Below are 18,488 nucleotides of genomic sequence, written 5' to 3' on the forward strand. Positions count from 1 at the left end.
TTGAAATGAACTACTTTTACATGAATTAATGGTAGTAAAAATTGGGGATGACGAATAAATATGGCACAATGAGAAACGACAGATGGGATTTATTTATTTATTTATTTATTTTCAGGGTGGGATTCATTTGTTCGACAATGTATTGAGCTCATGTGATGGGCCAGACTCTGTGCTGGGTTCTGGAATCCCTCCATCAAAGCCTCCCGTTCATTTGGGGGATATTGACCCAAAACAATTCTTCTTAAAAGGGGTTAAAACTGTGATCCCTGGAGGAGAAATGGAGCATACTTTGAGAGCATTTAAACTGGGACAATTGACTTGATCAAGGTGTGAAAGAAGGCCTCTCTAAGAACGTGGTATTTGAGGTGAGATCTGAAGTATGTGCTGGAATTAACTAGATGCAGGGGTTGGAATGCACCAAAGGTGGGAAGGAGTTTGGCCCATGTGTGAGGTCATCCAGGTGTGAGGTCATCCAGGTGTGCAATACATAATCTTCCCCGATCTGGGGCCTGATGCAGTGGGGTTTGGCACAATTAATGCTGATGCTGAAGACTCCCAGGGCTTTTATATATATGCCCAGCCTGGTCTTACCCACTCCCACATGACCCTGTGGCTGCCGCATCCTGGGGGCTGTTCACCCCACCCCTTTACTCCCTACCCCCAAGCCTGATCCTTAGGCTGTAGCCTTCAAGGCACCAGCTTTTAAAATTTATTTTTCTTGTAAAGAATATACTATATAGATTGCTTTGTGATGATACAGTAATACTTTTTGAATACTCTCATTTTATGTTTAAAAAAAATTCCCCATTTTTTTTTTTTTCCAGACTCACAACCAGGTTTGGGAAGCCCTAGCCCATGTCAGATGGGCCTGGACTTTGCACAGTCTGGAGTCTGTTAAAGTTCTGGGGCCCTTGACAGAATATTTTGTCCACAAATATTTGGTGTTCAGAATAATGCTGTGAGATGGAATACTACTCACCATAAAAAAGAACAAAACTTTGCCATTTGCAGCGACATGGATGGACTTGGAGGGCGTTGAGTTAAGTGAAATAAGTCAGACAGAGAAAGACAAACACTGTATGATATCACTTATACGTGGAATCTAAGAATACAACAAATTAGTGAATTTAACAAAGAAAGAAGCACATTCACAGATATAGAGAACAAACTAGCGGTTACCAGTGGGGAGGGGCAATAAAGGGGTGGAGGAGTGAGAGGTACAAACTATTGGGTGTAAGATAGGCTCAAGGATGTATTGTACAACACGGGGAATATAGCTAGTATTTTGTAATAACTGTAAATGGAAAGTATCCTTTAAAATTGTATAAAATTTTTTTAAAAATTAAAAAAAGAAAAACTGATGAGAAGTATTTATTTTAATTGACTACAAAGTGATTTTTAAAAATCTAAATACTATACAATTTAAAAAAAAATGCTATCAGAGTTCAAAACTTAGTTCATTTTGAGAAATTGATCCCAAAGTCCTATACCCTGGAGATGAATTCATTGCATAGAGCTAGAGAATAATGTGACATGGAAAGAAAGAAAACCAATAGTGCTGTGAGGTGGGCAGTGATGACCAAGGCTCAGAGACACGATCTTGCCCAAAGTTGCAGTGAATAATGATAAAGCTCACACTGAGCCCTCATTTCCCAGGCACTTTACAAATATTACTGCATCATCTCAAGTCTCCTACTTGGCTTTGCTGTCTCAGGAGCTCCTCTGAACCTTTATCCTTCTGAATTCCCCTTACATCCAGCAGGGAGATCCAGAGGGCTGGTCCTGGGGGCACATTATTTGTTGTAGGGGAAAAATGGGAACGGAAATGTCTGTGAACCCACGGATCATGGAGAAGCTAGGCCTTCTCTTTTTCCTCCTCTTCTTCCTCTTCTTTTTAATTCTTCCTGTTCCTTTTCTCAGTTACATTTTTCCTGACCCAGGTTGAAACACTTGGAGGTAGAAGTCTTCCCGTAGTGAGCAACCTGACCACCAGAAGGCAGCATGAGACCATGGCTGTGTCTGAGCATTGACCAGGTCCCTCCTAATGAGCGCTTCCCCACCAAACATGAGGATCTCGGGTTCCCAATCCTGTCTGCACATTGGAATCATCCGATGAACTTTTATAAAATCATGACTGCCTGGGCTCCACCACAAGCCAACTGCATCTTACATCCCTGGGAATGGGGCACAGGCGTTGCTAGTGTTTAAGTTTCTCAGGTGATTCTAATATCTATGAAGGGTTAAGAATCACTAATGGAGAACACTGAATCCTGAAAACTGTACAGGCTTTTTGGACTCACCCATCTCAGCCCGTCTGCTCCCATTTCACAGCTTCAGGACCTGAGGCCCAGAGATAGAAACAATAGGCTTAGGGATCATTGGAGGACAGAGCTCAGGACCCTGATGCTCAGCTTGTAATCATTCCTCCATAGCACACGTTCTTCCATGTTTATACCAGGCCTAGGCATCAGAAGGCAGCAAGGAACAGCTCTTTCCTCCCCTCTGATCTCAGGGCTGTGTGGTCCCTGGCTCAAGAGGCTCCTCATTGATGGAAGAATTCAGGAGAAACAGCTGGAGAGCAACCCCAGCCATGTGAGTGCTGAGGTTCAGAGCTCACATGCTCTAGGAAACCAGAGGAGGGAGAGAGGGTATGAGAGCGGCTACAGCCAAGGAAGGCTTCCTGGAGGTGAGGCGAGAGTAGAGGACAGGCTGGATTTCAGTGCCCACCATGGATGGTGGGAGCCACGTTCCACAGCAGAGGACCAGGACAAATGATGGGCATTGGTGGGGCCACGTGAGCCAGTAGGAGTGGGCAGAGGTGAGGCCTGGAGAGCAGTGAGGGTTAACACCGCAGACAGAGAAGGGGGCACAGCCCAAGGACAGAGGAACTTCCAGAGGCACCAAGGCTTTGAATGAAATGTTCTAGGTTTCAGCCTGGATGCAGTGAAGAAACACGGACGGGAGGGGCACAGGTGAGCTGGGCCTTAGAGAGATGCTGCCGGGGTAGGATGGACGAGAGACCCAGAGACGAGGCAGCGTGTATGGGGGCCCCATCCAGGGAACTCCCTTTGCATCATCCTTTTCCAGGTCCTCAGAATCTAGAAAAGATGTGATTTTTGGAAGGTGTCCTAGAAGTAACTGCTGAATAGAATGGAATGTTTAGTAGAAGAAGGAGCTCAGCAGGGGGCTGTGGCCAAGGACGGCATGGTAGAAAGATACGGAGGGAATAGAGGGTCGTTTGGAGAGTAGCAGGGGCTCCGTGTCCAGACGCCTTCTAAGTCTGACGGTTTATGGGGCTGTCAGAACTGTCATAATCCCAAGGGAGCAGGGCAGTGGTGTTCAGAGTGAGGCAACCTCCCTCTTCCCCATCCTCTTTCTCCTCTAGTCAGGATATTCTTGGGGATCCCCAGAAACCCCACTTGAAAAAGCTCCAGAAGTCCGGCATTAACCCCGCACCCCATCCTCATGCATCTTTAGAGCTTTGTGACATGAGGGCTCCTCTTTCCCATGGTGTTGTCCATGATGTGTCCGGTCCAGTTTTGCCTAATTTAGCCAGCCCTTTATGGGATAATGGGAGCTCAGGAATCCTGTACACTCTACTTTTTTGCTTGTAGGATCCCCCCACCCCGTAAACCCTACCATGTGGCACTGATGGTGGGTGCCCTTGTCTTTCTTCCATGACATCTGGTTACCACATAGGTACACACTCCATTTCCCCAAATGCCGGGTGATTTTGGAAGAGACATTATTCAACTGGGCCTCCCCAGGAACAGATGGGTAATATTTTGCTCCTAAGCACCCTAGCAGGTCACGTGTTTTTTTATGGGGGAGTGGGGGGCAAGAAGAGCCAGAAAACACTGCCCTCTATTTGCAAGGCAATACAGACTTTCAGAACATCATGTCTGCTATCTCTTTCATCATTCACTGGAACCTTCCGAGGTAAAGAGTATCCTTATTAGCAAATGGCTGCCCAGAGATGGCCCCACCTGCTCTGCCCAGCCAATCCAACAGAGAAAGGGGGTCTTTTCCCCTAAAGAAGTGCCCAGAGGGTAAGCTGTTTTCCCACGTTGGGACATGGGCATGAGGAGATGGGAACACCAGGATTGTTAAGCGTGAGGGAGTTATTCCAGTAAAGGACCAGTTTTGGTAATAATTACGCGGGTTGAAGGCTGTATTGGCAGTGACATCCTTTGTGCACTCTGGGATGCTGTGAACAGTCAGCGGGTGCAGTCACAGATTCCACATAGTTCCCTTTGGTGTCTACCCTCCTGCTAATTAGGAAGATTTGGCAGGTCTTGAAAACATCACCTTCTCAAGGTGACACCATTGCTCTCTCCTTCCTTAGGGAAGATCTGGTCCCTGGTCTTTCAGATTTCATCTGTCTTCAGCTCAGCTCAGGGTCCAGGCACTGCCGTCTTCATATAAATGGGTACAGGCATCCACCTGCCCTAGACTGGTAGTCGGGGGTGTTTGGTCATAACTCTCAGTAGTCCAGAGATTCCCTTTGTCTTCCATTTCCCTCGAAGCAGCTGGAAGCCCACTTTTATCTTCCTCTTATTTCCGTAGGTAGGGCCTGATGTTAGTCAAAGATTTATTAACTTGGGCTCCATACAACCAAATGAGGTACATATACAGCCTCCAAGGAGGTCAATCCACTGAAATTTATATAAAATTTTATGTGTATGTGCATGCTTCTTTGAGAGAAAGTGATTCAGAACTGTTGCCTGAGACTTAGCAGCTACTGAATAATCCTCAGGAAAGGCTGACTTTCCTCCTTAGTAATGGGAATGAGGTGAAGATGTCTGTCTGGTCTCTCCAGTTTTTTTTTTGTTTTTTTTTTGTTTTTTTAACATTGTGCTGGAGGTCTGAGCTCATGCAAAAAGGCATACAGATTGGAAAGGAGAGACCAAAGCTTTATTTGCAGATGATATGATCATGTACTCGAAAATTCTAACAAATCTTAAAAAAAATCTACTAGACTATTAAGTGAATTTAGCTAAGTCACAAAATACAGAGTCAATATCACAATAATCAATTATACTTCTATACATTAACAATGAACAATTAGAAAAGGAAAATTTTAAATACCATTTATAAAAGCATCTAAAAAGGTGATATATACTAAAGGAAAATTTAATGAAATATGTGAAAAACATGTATGCTGTAAACTATAAAGCAAAGTTGGGAGAAAATAAATGGAGATATATACCAGGCTTATGGATTAGAGGACTCAATATTGTTAGATGGCATTTCTCTCTAAGCTGAGTTACATATTCGATGCAATCCCAATCAAGATCCCAGCAGGCTTATTTCTGATTTTTAGAATTTGACAAGCTGATGCTGAGATTTTATACAGAAATTAAAAGGTCATAAAATAGAAAATTTTTAGAAAAGAACAAAGCTTAAGGGTGTAATCTGTCTAAATTTTAAGACAATGTAAATATACAGTAATCAAGTAGGTTACTATAGATTTAAGTATAAAAATAGAAATCAATTGTATAACAGTCTAGAAGTAGACCCATAGTCATTGATTTTCAATTAAAGTGCCAAGGTAATTCAATGGGGGAAATGATGGTGTTTTCAACAGATAGGGCTGGTAAAATGGTATATCCATTTGGGAAAAGAAGATGAATCTCAACTCTTATCTCACATGATACACAAAAGTTGACTTAAAATGAGTCACAGAACTAAATATAGAACTATGAAACTTCTAAAAGAAAACATAGGAGACAATAGTGTAAACTTTAGGTAGGCAAAGATTTCTTGTGGGGAAATATGAAGTGTGAACCATAAAAGAAAAAGCTGACAAATTGGACTTCATCAAAATTAAAAATTTCAGTTCTTCCAAAAACACCATTAAGAAAATGAAAAGGCAAGTTAGGGACTGGGAGAAAAATATTTGCAATACATGTATCTGTACAGGACTTGTATCTGGAATTTATAAAGCACTCATATAACACAGTGAGGAGGAGAGAAACCAGCCAACTGAAAATGGGTGTGGTAAGAAGAATTCTAAGGTGACCCATGCCCATGTATAATAATCTCCCCTACAGTATGTGTGGGACCAGTGAATATTGTGGATGTCACTCCTGTGATTGGGTTACATCATATTATATGAAGGGATTGACAGATGTAATTAAGGTTCCTGATCAGTTGACTTTGAGTCAGTCAAAAGGGAGATTACCAATGGGTGGGCCTGACCTAATCAGGTGAGTCTTTTAAATGAGGCTCTAGAGGCAGCGGCAAATCTTTCCCTTTGGCCTGAATCACCATGGGTTCTACAGCTGCAAGGAAGTGAATTCTGCCAACAACCATGTGTGACTGGAAAAAGACCTGCAGCCCTGGCCAACACCTTGTGAGACCCTGAGCAGAAAGCCCAGCTCAGCCAAGCCTGCAGGACCCATGGAAACTGTGAGACAATACATGTGCTTGATATTTGAATAGGCAATGAGTACCTGAAAAGATGCTCAACAAGATTAGTCATAAAACAAAAATGCAAATTACAACCAAAATGCATACCCCCCTACACACGCAATAAAATGGCTAAAGATAGGGAGAAAAAACTGGCAATACTAATTGCAGCATCTAGAACTTTCATGGACCACTATGGAAATGTAAAATGGTAGAGCCACTTTGGAGAACAAGTTTGGAAGTTTCTAGTAAAACTAAACATAGATTATCATATGGCCCAGCTATTCCGCCCGTAGATATTTACTCAAGAGAAATAACATGTATCCACACAAAGACTTATACATGAATATTCACTGCACTTTTTGTTCATAATAGCCAAAAAGTAGAAATAGCCCAATTGTATACCAACAGGCGAAGGCATGAACAAATTGTGCCGCATCCATACAAGGGAACACTCCTCAGCAGTGGGATACCTCATGGGGTTGAAGGGAATGATCTCTGACTTCACAGTGGTGGTGGCAGTTACCCAGGGGAATACATGTGTCAAAACTCATCTAACTTTGCACTTATAATGGGTGCCTTTTATATCCACATCATAACTCAATAGAGTTGATTTTTAAAAATTCACTCTCCTAGAGTGATTTTATTTGCTTGACAACGATCCCATACGGAGGGAAAACCTAGTGATGCAGGTAGAGAGAGGTCAGTTGCAGGAGGGATGTCCTTGATTAGGAAGGGGGGGTGGGGTCCACAGCCTATTGATAAAATCAGAGGCGGTTTATCTGTTTTCTTGGTTAAACAGGAAGCAGTGTAGCAGCTGAGAAGGAGGAGAGGTAGGGCATGGGAGGTTTGGGGGGGGTGACAAAAAGGTGTGAAAGTCATTTCAGAGAGTGGGAGACAAAAAAATGGACCTCAGATCTGCGCCCTGCATGCACACACACTCCCCCCCACCCGCCCCGCAATTCACCTCGGAGCTCTTTTCCCCCCAGATTCCTCTTCCCTATCACTGTCTCACTTGACCAGCTTGAAGAGGCTGCCTTTTCAGTTTAGAGTCTTAGACTCGTTACCATCATTATGGAAACTCCAGGCCACGTGGGGGACTCTGCAGGTGTCACATCCCGGAAAAGCCTTCTGCTTTGTTTCCCAGGTCCCTGCAACTTCCAGGGCTCTGGGGCTTTGGGGAAGCAGTAGGCTCTCAGGAAGCAGGGTGCTTGGGAAACTCACAAGAGAGGCGTCCCCCCTTGGAGTCAGGAGAGTGGCAGTGGGGGAGGTGCGAGGGCCTGTTGTAATAAGAACTAAGGGCGGGGAACTGGCCAGACAGGCACAGGGGCAGGCAGAAGACAAGCTGCCAGGACCCCGAGACCTAACAGAAAAACCTTGGTCTGTGGACTTGGGTTTTCCCAGGGCTGCTAAGCATCTAGGTAGCCAGGGAATCCGACAGGCCTGCTCCCAGCAAAATACCCAGCCTGGTCTCCCTGTGAGAAGGATGCCAACTCCAACCTCATCCATTTGGACCAAGTCCTCCACTGAGGGGACTTTATGGACATCTGTCACTTCTTCAACTTTGATTTCTGTTGCATCTTACTCTTAAGAGACTCTTTTTTTTTTTTTTTAAATAATTTATTTATTTATTTATTTATTTTTGGCTGTGTTGGGTCTTCGTTTCTGTGCAAGGGCTTTCTCTAGTTGCGGCGAGCGGGGGCCACTCTTCATCGCGGTGTGCGGGCCTCTCACTATCGTGGCCTCTCTTGTTGCGGAGCACAGGCTCCAGACGCGCAGGCTCAGTAGTTGTGGCTCACGGGCCTAGTTGCTCCGCGGCATGTGGGATCTTCCCAGACCAAGGCTCGAACCCGTGTCTCCTGCATTGGCAGGCAGATTCTCAACCACTGAGCCACCAGGGAAGCCCCTTAAGAGACTCTTATCACGGGCAAGAGACATGTCACCAGCATGTCTATGTGTCCGTGTGGACACTCAACCTACCAGAGTCAACTCTGAGATTCGTGGTTTTAGAAAACAACATTGCCCACTAAGGAAGGTCACCTGGACTTGGAGCCTAAGGCGGAAGTGCCTACCTGTTTCCAGCAGTCACTGAGATAGGTATGGAGCGAGAATATTATTAGAAATCAAGTGCTTTTAAATAATTTTTGCTAATATGTCTGTAAGCAAAGGACAGTGGCCCTGGAGTCGGGAGAGACTGGGGCCTAGTCCAACTTCTGTGCTCCGTGACCCTGGGCAGGGCTGGCCCGGGCACTGATAACTGAGGAGTCATCTGGCTCTAATGCCATCATGACATCATGTTTCTCCTTGGTGCCAGGTGCTCTTTAGGCAAAGGTGGTGCCTGAGGCCAGGGTAGAACAGGTGGCAGCTCTGCTGGCCCCAAGGGTTCCAGAAGAAGCTGGTCATGCAGTGATGTGTCCCCCCAAGTCACCTCACCCCTCCCAGGTGAGACGCAGCCAGCTTGCAGTTCCAAGGCTCCCCCAATACAGACAGAAAAGACAGGACAGGGCAGAGCACCACTGGTTTCCTCCTGGAGGGCCGTTGTCATGGTTCCCATAACCCTGCACGTCCAGAGAAAAATTGGGGACCAGTGGAACCTCTTTTCAAAATACCTTCACTCCCAAAGAGCATACAAAATACATGAATTAGTGTCAGAGGAGCTGTTGCCCAAATGTGGATGGTTCCTGCACGTTTAGTTGATCCCTATGGACTGGGCAGGGGAGTGGGCAGTGCAGGTATGAGGCCCAGCCCTCAGTCAGTCAGGATGGGGGAGCCACGGTCTGAAGCATAGTTCTGCCATCAGCACCCACCTCCAGACTCCAGTCTCCTTCTGGTCAGAGGTGGGTCTTTTCCACCATAAACCACAGAGCGCGCTGGGGCCCTGGGTGCTCCCAGGAAGTGGGAGCTCAGAAAAGGAGGAGGTATGAACTAGTTGTCTGGGAGAGTGGGAGAGTGCAAGGACCAGCCAGCGCCAAGGCCCCCTGGACCTGCTTGAGGTTAAAGGTCATGAATTCGGTCATTATGGTGGGCGGTTTTCTCCAGCCACCTCCAGCTATGCTCCTGGAGGCGGAAGCAGGCCAAGAGTTGATCTTGACTGGGGCTGCCACTTGCTGGATAAGCCCAAGGAAGGGGGCTGTGGTGTACGTGGGATACTGCTTACAACAACCACAGAACGTCAGCTGGAGAGGAAAAGAGATGAGGATGAACTGAGGTTGGATTCCACCACACCTGAGCTGTGTGATCTCAGAAAAAATCACTTAACCTCTCCAATCTGCTCTTTCCTTGTTTACAAAATAGGCATCAAAGCGCCCCTTCCATGGGATTGTGAGCATTAAATGATGTCCTTGGCGGGCAAATGTTCTGGCCTATAAGGAGCCCTGGACACAGTGGGTGTGAGCTTTGCATTAAAGGTGGTCTGTGTGCACAAATGTTGATGGAGCATCCCCGGGCAGCACCAGCCAGATGTGAAGCTGAGCCCAGCACCTGCGGTCACTCTGCTTCCCCGAGCTCCTCTCCTCCTGCAAAGCCACCTGCAGACACCCCCTCTTCCCTGGGGGCCCCCATGAGCATGACAGATGTTCCCACAAACAAGTGGTCTCTCACAGAGCTGGGCTGCTGCCCTGTGGGCCCCTCCAGACCCTTCTCTGCTCTTCTAGTGAAAAGGCCTGTGATCAGAATTGGCCTTGATGCCCCTCAGGAGGAAGTCTCTCGCCGGAAGCTCCTTACACTCCCATGAAAGGCCTGCTCGAACAGCTCAGGTGCAGACATCTGTCGGGGGCTGTCCCACAGTCTTTCCCGCATACCTCAGTTCACTCCTCTGAAATGCAGGGTGGGTGCGAAGGCCCTTCCTTCGTCTGTGGTCCACAGGCCTCAGCTTCCTGTCAATTTCCTCCGCTGCACCTGAGCTTCCAGTCCTGTGGACAAAAACAGTCAAAGATCACCCTCTTCTGCCCCTGCGGAGTGACCATCTCCAAGCCCAGCCCAGCCCAGCTCCTGCACTGCTTGGCCAGGTCTCCCCAAGTTTCCCTGCTCTGTTCTCTTCTCCCCTTTAGAGCAGCATGTGAAACTTCAGCCCCTACTCCTTTGTCTCCTCTCCTGCGCAAGGCGGATTCCCGACTCCACTCCACTCCAGACCCCCCTCCCTCTGCTGGGAGGTCCCTGCCTCTCTACCAGGGCCTTCCTGTTAGCTTCTCCTCTGCCTTAAAAACCCAAACCGAACCTTGACCTTCTCATCTCTCCCAGGCTGAGTGGTCCTCTATTCCCCGGGAGATGAAGCAGGACTCTTCCAAACACCGTCCCCGGACTCAGGACTTCATCTTCGTGCTGACAGCTTCCAAGTCACCAACTCCTTCTCGGATCTCTGCCAAACCACCCAGATGTCCCCCAACTCCAGACGCGCGGCCACCCAGAAGGCTTCAAACCTGAGCTTCTCTCTCCCGCTCACCCCAAACCCCGTCCCTCCCCCGGTGCGCTCCTCGCAATGAGGTGAACACCATCGCCCTCCCAATTGCCAAGACCCCACGTCCTCCTCTGGACCGTTTCTTGAGTGTGCCCTTCCGCTCTGCGATAGCGGCCAAGGTCACCCCTCCCCTTCTCGACCTTCGCAGGCTCCTCTAGGTCTCCTCCCTCGCTCAGCTGCACGTTCTAGTCACATCCCACAGAGGAAACAGAGGCAGGTTTCAGAATAAACTCCGTCCTGGCTCTCCCTGCTCAAAAGACATCGACGGCCGCATTAGCCTCGTTAAGACGAAGCGCAGCTCCTCCCCGGGCCCACGGCCTGTGCTCCAGCGGCTGAGAACTTCGCTTCTGGGCTGTGGTGCGTGGCTCTCGGCCAGTCATTTGCAGAAGCTGCTGCTGCCCCCGCCTGCGGCCTCTCGCCTCGCCCCTCCCTCCCCGCTCGTAGCTCAGACCGCGCTTTTGCGCGCTTGCTGTGACCTCTCGGGTGCCCTGCAGCGCCAAGAGCTTCACCAATCACAGCGGCGTCCGCCTGTCCGTCTCCCCAACAGACCGAACGCCCGGGGAAGACAGGATCTCTGTTTTGTTACATCTCCAGTTAGTTCTCACAATTCGTAGAGAGCCCGGCGGGATGGGGGTGGGGATGGACAGAGCGCAGGGTGGTCTGGCCCCCATCAGGGACCCAGAACCCACGTTCCGTACCACTCCACCCCCAAGCCCTCGCTCAGTGGCTGCGGTTTCTAGCCACGTGTGTCCTACCAGCTACCCAGACCCCTGTGTCTCCAGGCGGGGTTCAGCTTGTCCCCCCACAGAGCCAGCAGAGGTGCCACCCTTGACTCTTTGGGGAGAGTAATAAATTCCTTTTCTGCTTTGTCCCAGACTGAGTCCCTTCAGCAGTGGCCCCGATTTCAGCCTTTCCCACCCCCCAAAGGGTCTTTCTCCATCAGTGACACCTCACAGCCTCTCCAGGACCTCCTTTTTCTTTTCCTCCGGGCTTGAAAACCAGTCCTGTATCCCTGCTCTGAATAAACCCCTTCGTGACCTCTTCCCGCCCCCAAGCTGTTGCCTCCTTCCTCACTTCATTCTTGGCCAAAGTTCTCAGATGAGTGACCTACATCCACCGCTTCCTTTTCCTCGCTTAGGCTCTGATCCAGACACCCGGCTGCAGCCTCCCACTGCACTGGACACCCTGCTCCTTCCCCTCACACTCTGGAGCGGCCCCTCCTGCATCTTCAATCTCCTTGCCTTCTCTGGAGGCTCCCAAGGGCAGTGCGGGCACTTGGGCTGCAGGAATGGACAGACATGGATCAAAATTCCATCTTCACATCTGTCCAGCTGTGCGATCTGGTGCCACTCACTTCCTATCGCAAGGCTTGGTTTCCTCATCTGTAAACCTGAGCTGACAACAGTTCCTTAAGGAAATAACACACTCACATGCTCAATGTTCAACTCACGTGTTGTCGTCATCCTGACCCCATTCTCCTCAAAACCCTCTCCTCCCCAGAACTTCAGTGATGTTGCACCACCTTCGTACTGCTTCCAGCCTCTCTGACTACTCTTTTTCCGTCCTGATGCACCCAAAGCTGGCATCGATTGAACCCTTACTGTGTACCAAGCAATGTTCCTCACATTTTACTTTCTCAGTATGTGTGGCTTTCACCATAGGTACTATAATAGTACCCATTTAACAGATGGAGGTATTAAGGTATAGAGAAGGTAATAATGGCCCAAGAAGACACAGCCAACAGGGGGCAGGACCAGTGCTCAAATCCAAGCCATCTGGCTCCAGGCCCCTTGCTTTTAACCACGCCTCCATTCTGCCTGTGGTTCTGAGTGCTCCAGTCTGGGTCTGGGACTCCTCGCTCCACCTTAAGCAACTCTCCCTGCTTCATTTACTGACAAAGCTTTGTGTGCTTATTTCCCAAGTCTCAGTTCCCAGCCCACCTCCCACCTCTGAGCTTGCCGGACACCTCCTCCTGATGGCCTCTCAGGATCAGAGAGCCCCAGACTTACTTCAAACCCCTTCCTCTGGCCTCAAACAATGTGATTTTGCAGCTTCATCAGCGAATTTCTTTCATTCAGCCTTGCAGGCTAGTTTCCTGTGAGCTTGCCTGTCTCCTGTACCCGGCCACGAGGTACCCGAAGGCAGAACCCTGTCCTCTTGGTGCCTCTCTCTGCCTCACGTGCACTGAAGGCAGATTCAACTCTCTCTCAGATCATATCCCCTCCCAATTTCCCTGTTTCTGCTCAGGGAACTATTACTTATCCTTTCTTCCTGCCTCTGAAATTTTGCCCTGCCTTACCCCTGGCCTCTGTTTCCCACATCCCACCACCCAGGTCAGGGCTGCCTTCCAACTGTCTCTCAGATTCCTCACGGCTGCCTCATTCCAACTGCCCAACTGTCATCCAGCACCAACCCTTCACCATCTGGCCATCCCAATGGCTTGCTGGCCCTTCCTCTTATTTTTAAATGTTGAGTCTAGTAACCAAAAACACGGTAATGTTTTTTAAAAAAAAACACTTAGTTACTCTGAATATAGCTGTGGGTCAAGAGTTTACTACCTGTGGGTTACAAATAGCTGGAGCGGGGAGGAGAAAGGTCTTCATAAAAGAGGGCGTTGTGCTCAGTCTCCAAGATGGCCCCCGCAGCTCAGGATCACTGCCTTCTGGGTTTCATGCCCTTGTGCAGCCTCCTTCCACACTGTCTCATGGTTGGTCTGTATGACCAGAGAACATGGCAGAAGTGATGGTAAGTCAGCTTTGAGGTTAGGTTGTAAACACCATTGGGATATCTCTGTGTGTGTGTGTGTGTGTGTGTGTGTGTGTGTGTGTGTGTGAACTTGCTCTGAGGAATGTCAGGACACTCAGACAACCCATGCAGCAAGGCCTCCTGCCAAAAGCCACATCACGTGAGTGATCCATCTTGGAAGCAGATCCTCAGCCCCACTCAAGCCTTCAGCTGACTGCAGCCCTGACTGACAGTTGACTGGACCTCATGAGAGACTCTGAGCCAGAAGGACCCACTAGGCTGCTCTCAGATTCTTGATGCTCAGAAACTGTGTGAGATAATAAATGCCTATTATTTCAAGCTACTAGATTTGGGGGTAATTTGTTACACAGCAATGGATAACCAATACAGAGGATGGGATCCATTCATTCCCTTCATCATTTAACACAGTTCTTTTGAGCTGCTACTATGGGTCAGCTATCCTGGGTACTGGGGGTATAGCAGTGAACAAAATAGCCAAAGTCTTTACTATCAGAGTTTTTACTCTAGTCAGGGGAGGGAGATAATTAAAGGAAAGAAAGAGATATGCTAGATGGTGATAAATGCTATGGAGAAAAATCAGTATGAAAATGAAATGGAGGGTATATATAGGCGTGATGTTGCAGTTTTATATGGGTTGGTCAAGGGAGGCCTCTCCAATAAAGTGCTATTTGGGCAGAGAACTGAAGAAGATGGGCAAGCAGATATACAAGAAACAGCATGCAAGGCAAAGGGAACAGCAGGTACGATGGCTCAGCATCCACCCGCTTCTTACCATTTCATTGCTCATCTCTAGCACAGGCTACCTCATATCAGGCATAAATTGCTAAACTAACCTCCTAACTGTCTCTGATACTGAGTCCAAACTCATTCTGCTTACTGCACAACAGGCCAGTAAATCGGGAGATGAGGTGTTGGGGCAAGGAATAACGACTTTATTCAGAAAGCCAGCAGATCGAGAAGATGGTGGACTAGTGTCTAAAAAACCATCTTCCCCCAGTCCGAATTCAGGCTTCTTTTATACAAGAAGGGGGAGGGGGACAGAGGGTGTCGTTGGTTGTTGCAAACTTGGTGACTGCAGGGACCACTGCGAGGCTGCCCATTGGTGGAGCTGGACCACTAATGGCCGGCCCACCCCTATTACAATTCCCCACTGTCAGTGTCCATTCTACAGTCTTGTGGGAAAAAGGGGCAACAATCATTGTGGCTACTTCCTACTGAACAGGGGTGATGAAGGGGTGATCGTGGAATGGAATTGATCAGCCTTGGGCCGGGAATATTCTTTAAAATTTTTAGTAAGTAATACAATTCTCTTTCTTTCTTTAAAAATTTTTGGCTGTGTTGGGTCTTCATTGCTGTGCGCGGGCTCTCTCTAGTTGCAGTGAGCGGGGGCTACTCTTCGTTGCTGTGTGCGGGCTTCTCATTGCAGTGGCTTCTCTTGTTGCAGAGCATGGGCTCTAGGTACGAGGACTTCAGTAGTTGCAGCACGCGGGCTCAGTAGTTGTGGCACATGGGCCCTAGAGCATGTGGGTTTCAGTAGTTGTAGTGCATGGGCTTCAGTAGTTGTGGCACTCAGGCTTAGTAGTTGTGGCTCATGGGCTTAGTTGCTCTGTGGCATGTGGGATCTTCCTCGACCAGGGATTGAACCTGTGTCCCCTGCATGGGCAGGAGGATTTTTAACCACTGCACCAGCAGGGAAGTTCTCTTTCTTTCTTTATCTACAACTATTTGAACCTGATGAAATCTCTTCTACAATGAAATTTTAATCTCAATACTTATCCTTTTTGAAGAGCAACCTCAAGTCTTCTAAAGGGTTCACAAACCCATTGCTCTCTAGGCCTCTCAGGAGTTGGGTCATTTTCTGATGACAGCGGGGCTACTTTAAACTGAGTGTGATGAATCCATGGCTTTACTGTAGCTAACTTGACAGATGAGTGTATGGCAAGTAATACCACATGTGGTCCTGTCCACTGTGCAGTTAGCTGGTGTTCAGGCCTTTGTTCTCTATAAGTTTTAAGGAGGACTTGGTCCCCAGGTTGGAAAGGATGTAAGGCTACTTCAGTTGGACAGGCAGACCTGCTGGAGGCAAACTCATGAACAGAGGTTAGTATAGTGCCCAGAGTTTCAACATAATTGGCAACTGCTAGGTCTTTCAGAGCATTTATAGATTCTCCCACCCGGGCAGGCACCTGGAAAGGCCTACCATACAATATGTCAAAGGGGCTTAATTTAAGCTTGCTTCTGGGAGCCACTCTGACCCACAGCAGGGTAACTGGCAAGGCCTTATCCCAAGTTAAATTGACATATGTTAGCAATGTTCCTTTTTAATGTATAATTCATTTTCTCAGTTTTTCTTGTTGATTGTGGTCTCCAGGATGAATGTAGCAGCCAATTAATTTGCAGTGCTTTGGACACTTGTTGGATTATACTAGGGACAAAAGCAGGCCCGTTACCACTTTGAAAGGAGGCAGGCAGTCCAAATCAGCAGATAATTTCCTTAAGGAGGGCTTTAACCACTTTGGAGGCTTTTTCTGTCTGGGTGGTATATGCCTCCACCCATCCTGAAAGTGTCATCAAACACGTACAAGTATCTGAAATTTCCTGCAGCTCACTTGAGTCAAATCTATTTGTCAGTCCTTGGTGGGGCAGGTTCCTCTGTGTTGGGTCCCCGTCTGGGGACGTCTGACAGCAGTCTTAGGGTTATTTTTAGCACAAATCATGCAACTTTGAGTGACTTGTTGGATGGTCCTTTGTAGGTTAGGCCCCATTATATATTTTTGAATCCATTGTAAGGTGGCATCTCTCCCGTGATGGGAGCTATTATGAACGTGCCACAGCACAGTGTCCAAGAGTGTCTCAGGGATGAAAACAATTCCTTGTGCATGACATTTCCAGCCAGGCAAGGTGTGATCAAGTGAATGCCCACTTTTCGGCCCTCTCCTTGTCCTTTTCTGAATGCACCAGCTGGTATTTTGACAAGTCGATCTGCGGGAGAAGTGACCCTATCATGGCTTGATAATCGCCTTCTTTTACTGCCTTCTTTGCAGCTCGGTCAGCTAACAAGTTGCCCTTTATTATATGAGTTTCGCCCTTCTGGTGGCCTTGGCAGTGCTTTGTGGCCACTTGTGAGGGCTTATGGACTGCTTCTAATAGTGACAGGATTTCAGAAGCATGTTTTATGTATTTATTGTTTGAAGTGAGGCGCCCCCTTTCTTTCCAGATTGCCCCGTGAGCATGCACCACAGAGAATGCATAGCGAGAGTCTGTGTAAATATTTACTCACTTCCCTTCAGTGAGAAATAGGGCTCTTGTCAGAGCAATGATTTCTGTCTTCTGAGCTGAGCTCCCTGGGTGCAGGGCTTTGGCTTCAACAGTCATTTTAAGGGTACCATTGCATACCCAGAGTGTGGCCTACCTTGGTCCGTGATGCTGCTTCCATTGGTAGACAGTCCCATATCTAGCTCGGCCAAGGGTTGGTCCATTAAGTCCAGTCTACTAGAGCACACTAGCTCCATGACATGTAGGTAGTCGTGCTCTGGGGATTGTGCAGCAACAATTGGAAGCAATGTGGCTGGATTTAGGGCTGAAGTGACCTGAAATCTTATACTGGGATTGTCTAAGAGAATGGCTTGGTACTTTCCCATTTTCCCAGAAGTCAGCCAACAGCACCCGCTTTGTTCCAGTAAAGAACAGACATAGTAAGGGACAAACATAGTGGTGGGTTGCCCCAGGGTAAACTTCTCAGCTTCCTGAAGTCTGTCACAAGTAGTTGCTATAGCTCCAAGGCAAAGGGGCCATCCCTTAACAGTCTGTTTTAGTTGTTTTGTGAAGTAGGCAACGGGTAGAGGGATATTCCCCAGAGTTTGAATGAACACCCCAAAACTTATGCCTTGTCTCTCATGGACATATAATCTGAAAGGTTCCTTTAAGTCTAGTAGTCCCACAGCTGGGGCTGAGATTAACTTTGTTCTTATTGTTTCAAAGGCTGTTTGGCGCTCTTTAGTCCAAGTAAGGGGCTCAAAATCACGTCCCTTTAAAGCCTCATAGAGGGGCTTTCCTATGAGCCCAGAGCTGGGGATCCAAATCCAACAGAACTCTGCTAGTCCCAGAAACCCCCTCAGTTGTCTGCGAGTCTTGGGTGTTCCAATGCTTGCAATTGCCTGTTTTCTATCAGGCAAAAGACCCCGCTGTCCTTGGGAAAGGACAAAGCCCAGATATATGATTTGTTGCTTACATATTTGGGCCTTTTTCTGGGAGACCTTATATGCACAATTGGCCAAACAGTTCGGGGTTCTGATGGTATTCTGTAAACACTTATCATATGTAGGACTTGCTATAAGCAAATCATCCACATACCGGAATAAGAGTCTTTCATCCAATATGAAGTTTCTAAGGTCCCTAGCCAACATTTCCCCAAATAAGGTAGGGGAATTCTTAAATCCTTGAGGCAGGGCTGTCTAACAATACTGTTGGACTACCTGTGTTTCTGGGTCCTGCCATTCAAAAGTATACAGCTGCTGTGATTCTTCTGCAGTAGGAATGCAGAAAAAAAGCATCTTTCAAGTCCAAAACTGAGAACCAGCTGTATTCTCCCTGAATAGTTGTGAGCAGAGCATATGGATTAGGTACCACCCATTAGGGGTGCAAATCTTGGACTATTTCATTAACAGCCCTCAAGTCTAGGAAAAGCAATACTCTGCTGAGTTTGGCTTTTTGACCAGGAGATTAAGGCTGTTATATGGGGACCTGCAAGGTTTATTCAGTCCTATTTTCAAAAACTTTTTGAGAATTGGCTGAATTCCCTTTTGGGCCTCTTGCCTCAGAGGGTATTGTTTTAGATTAGGTGTCCCAGCATTTC

This window comes from Balaenoptera musculus, chromosome 8 (genome assembly GCF_009873245.2).
Source record: "Balaenoptera musculus isolate JJ_BM4_2016_0621 chromosome 8, mBalMus1.pri.v3, whole genome shotgun sequence".
Lineage (NCBI taxonomy): Eukaryota > Metazoa > Chordata > Mammalia > Artiodactyla > Balaenopteridae > Balaenoptera > Balaenoptera musculus.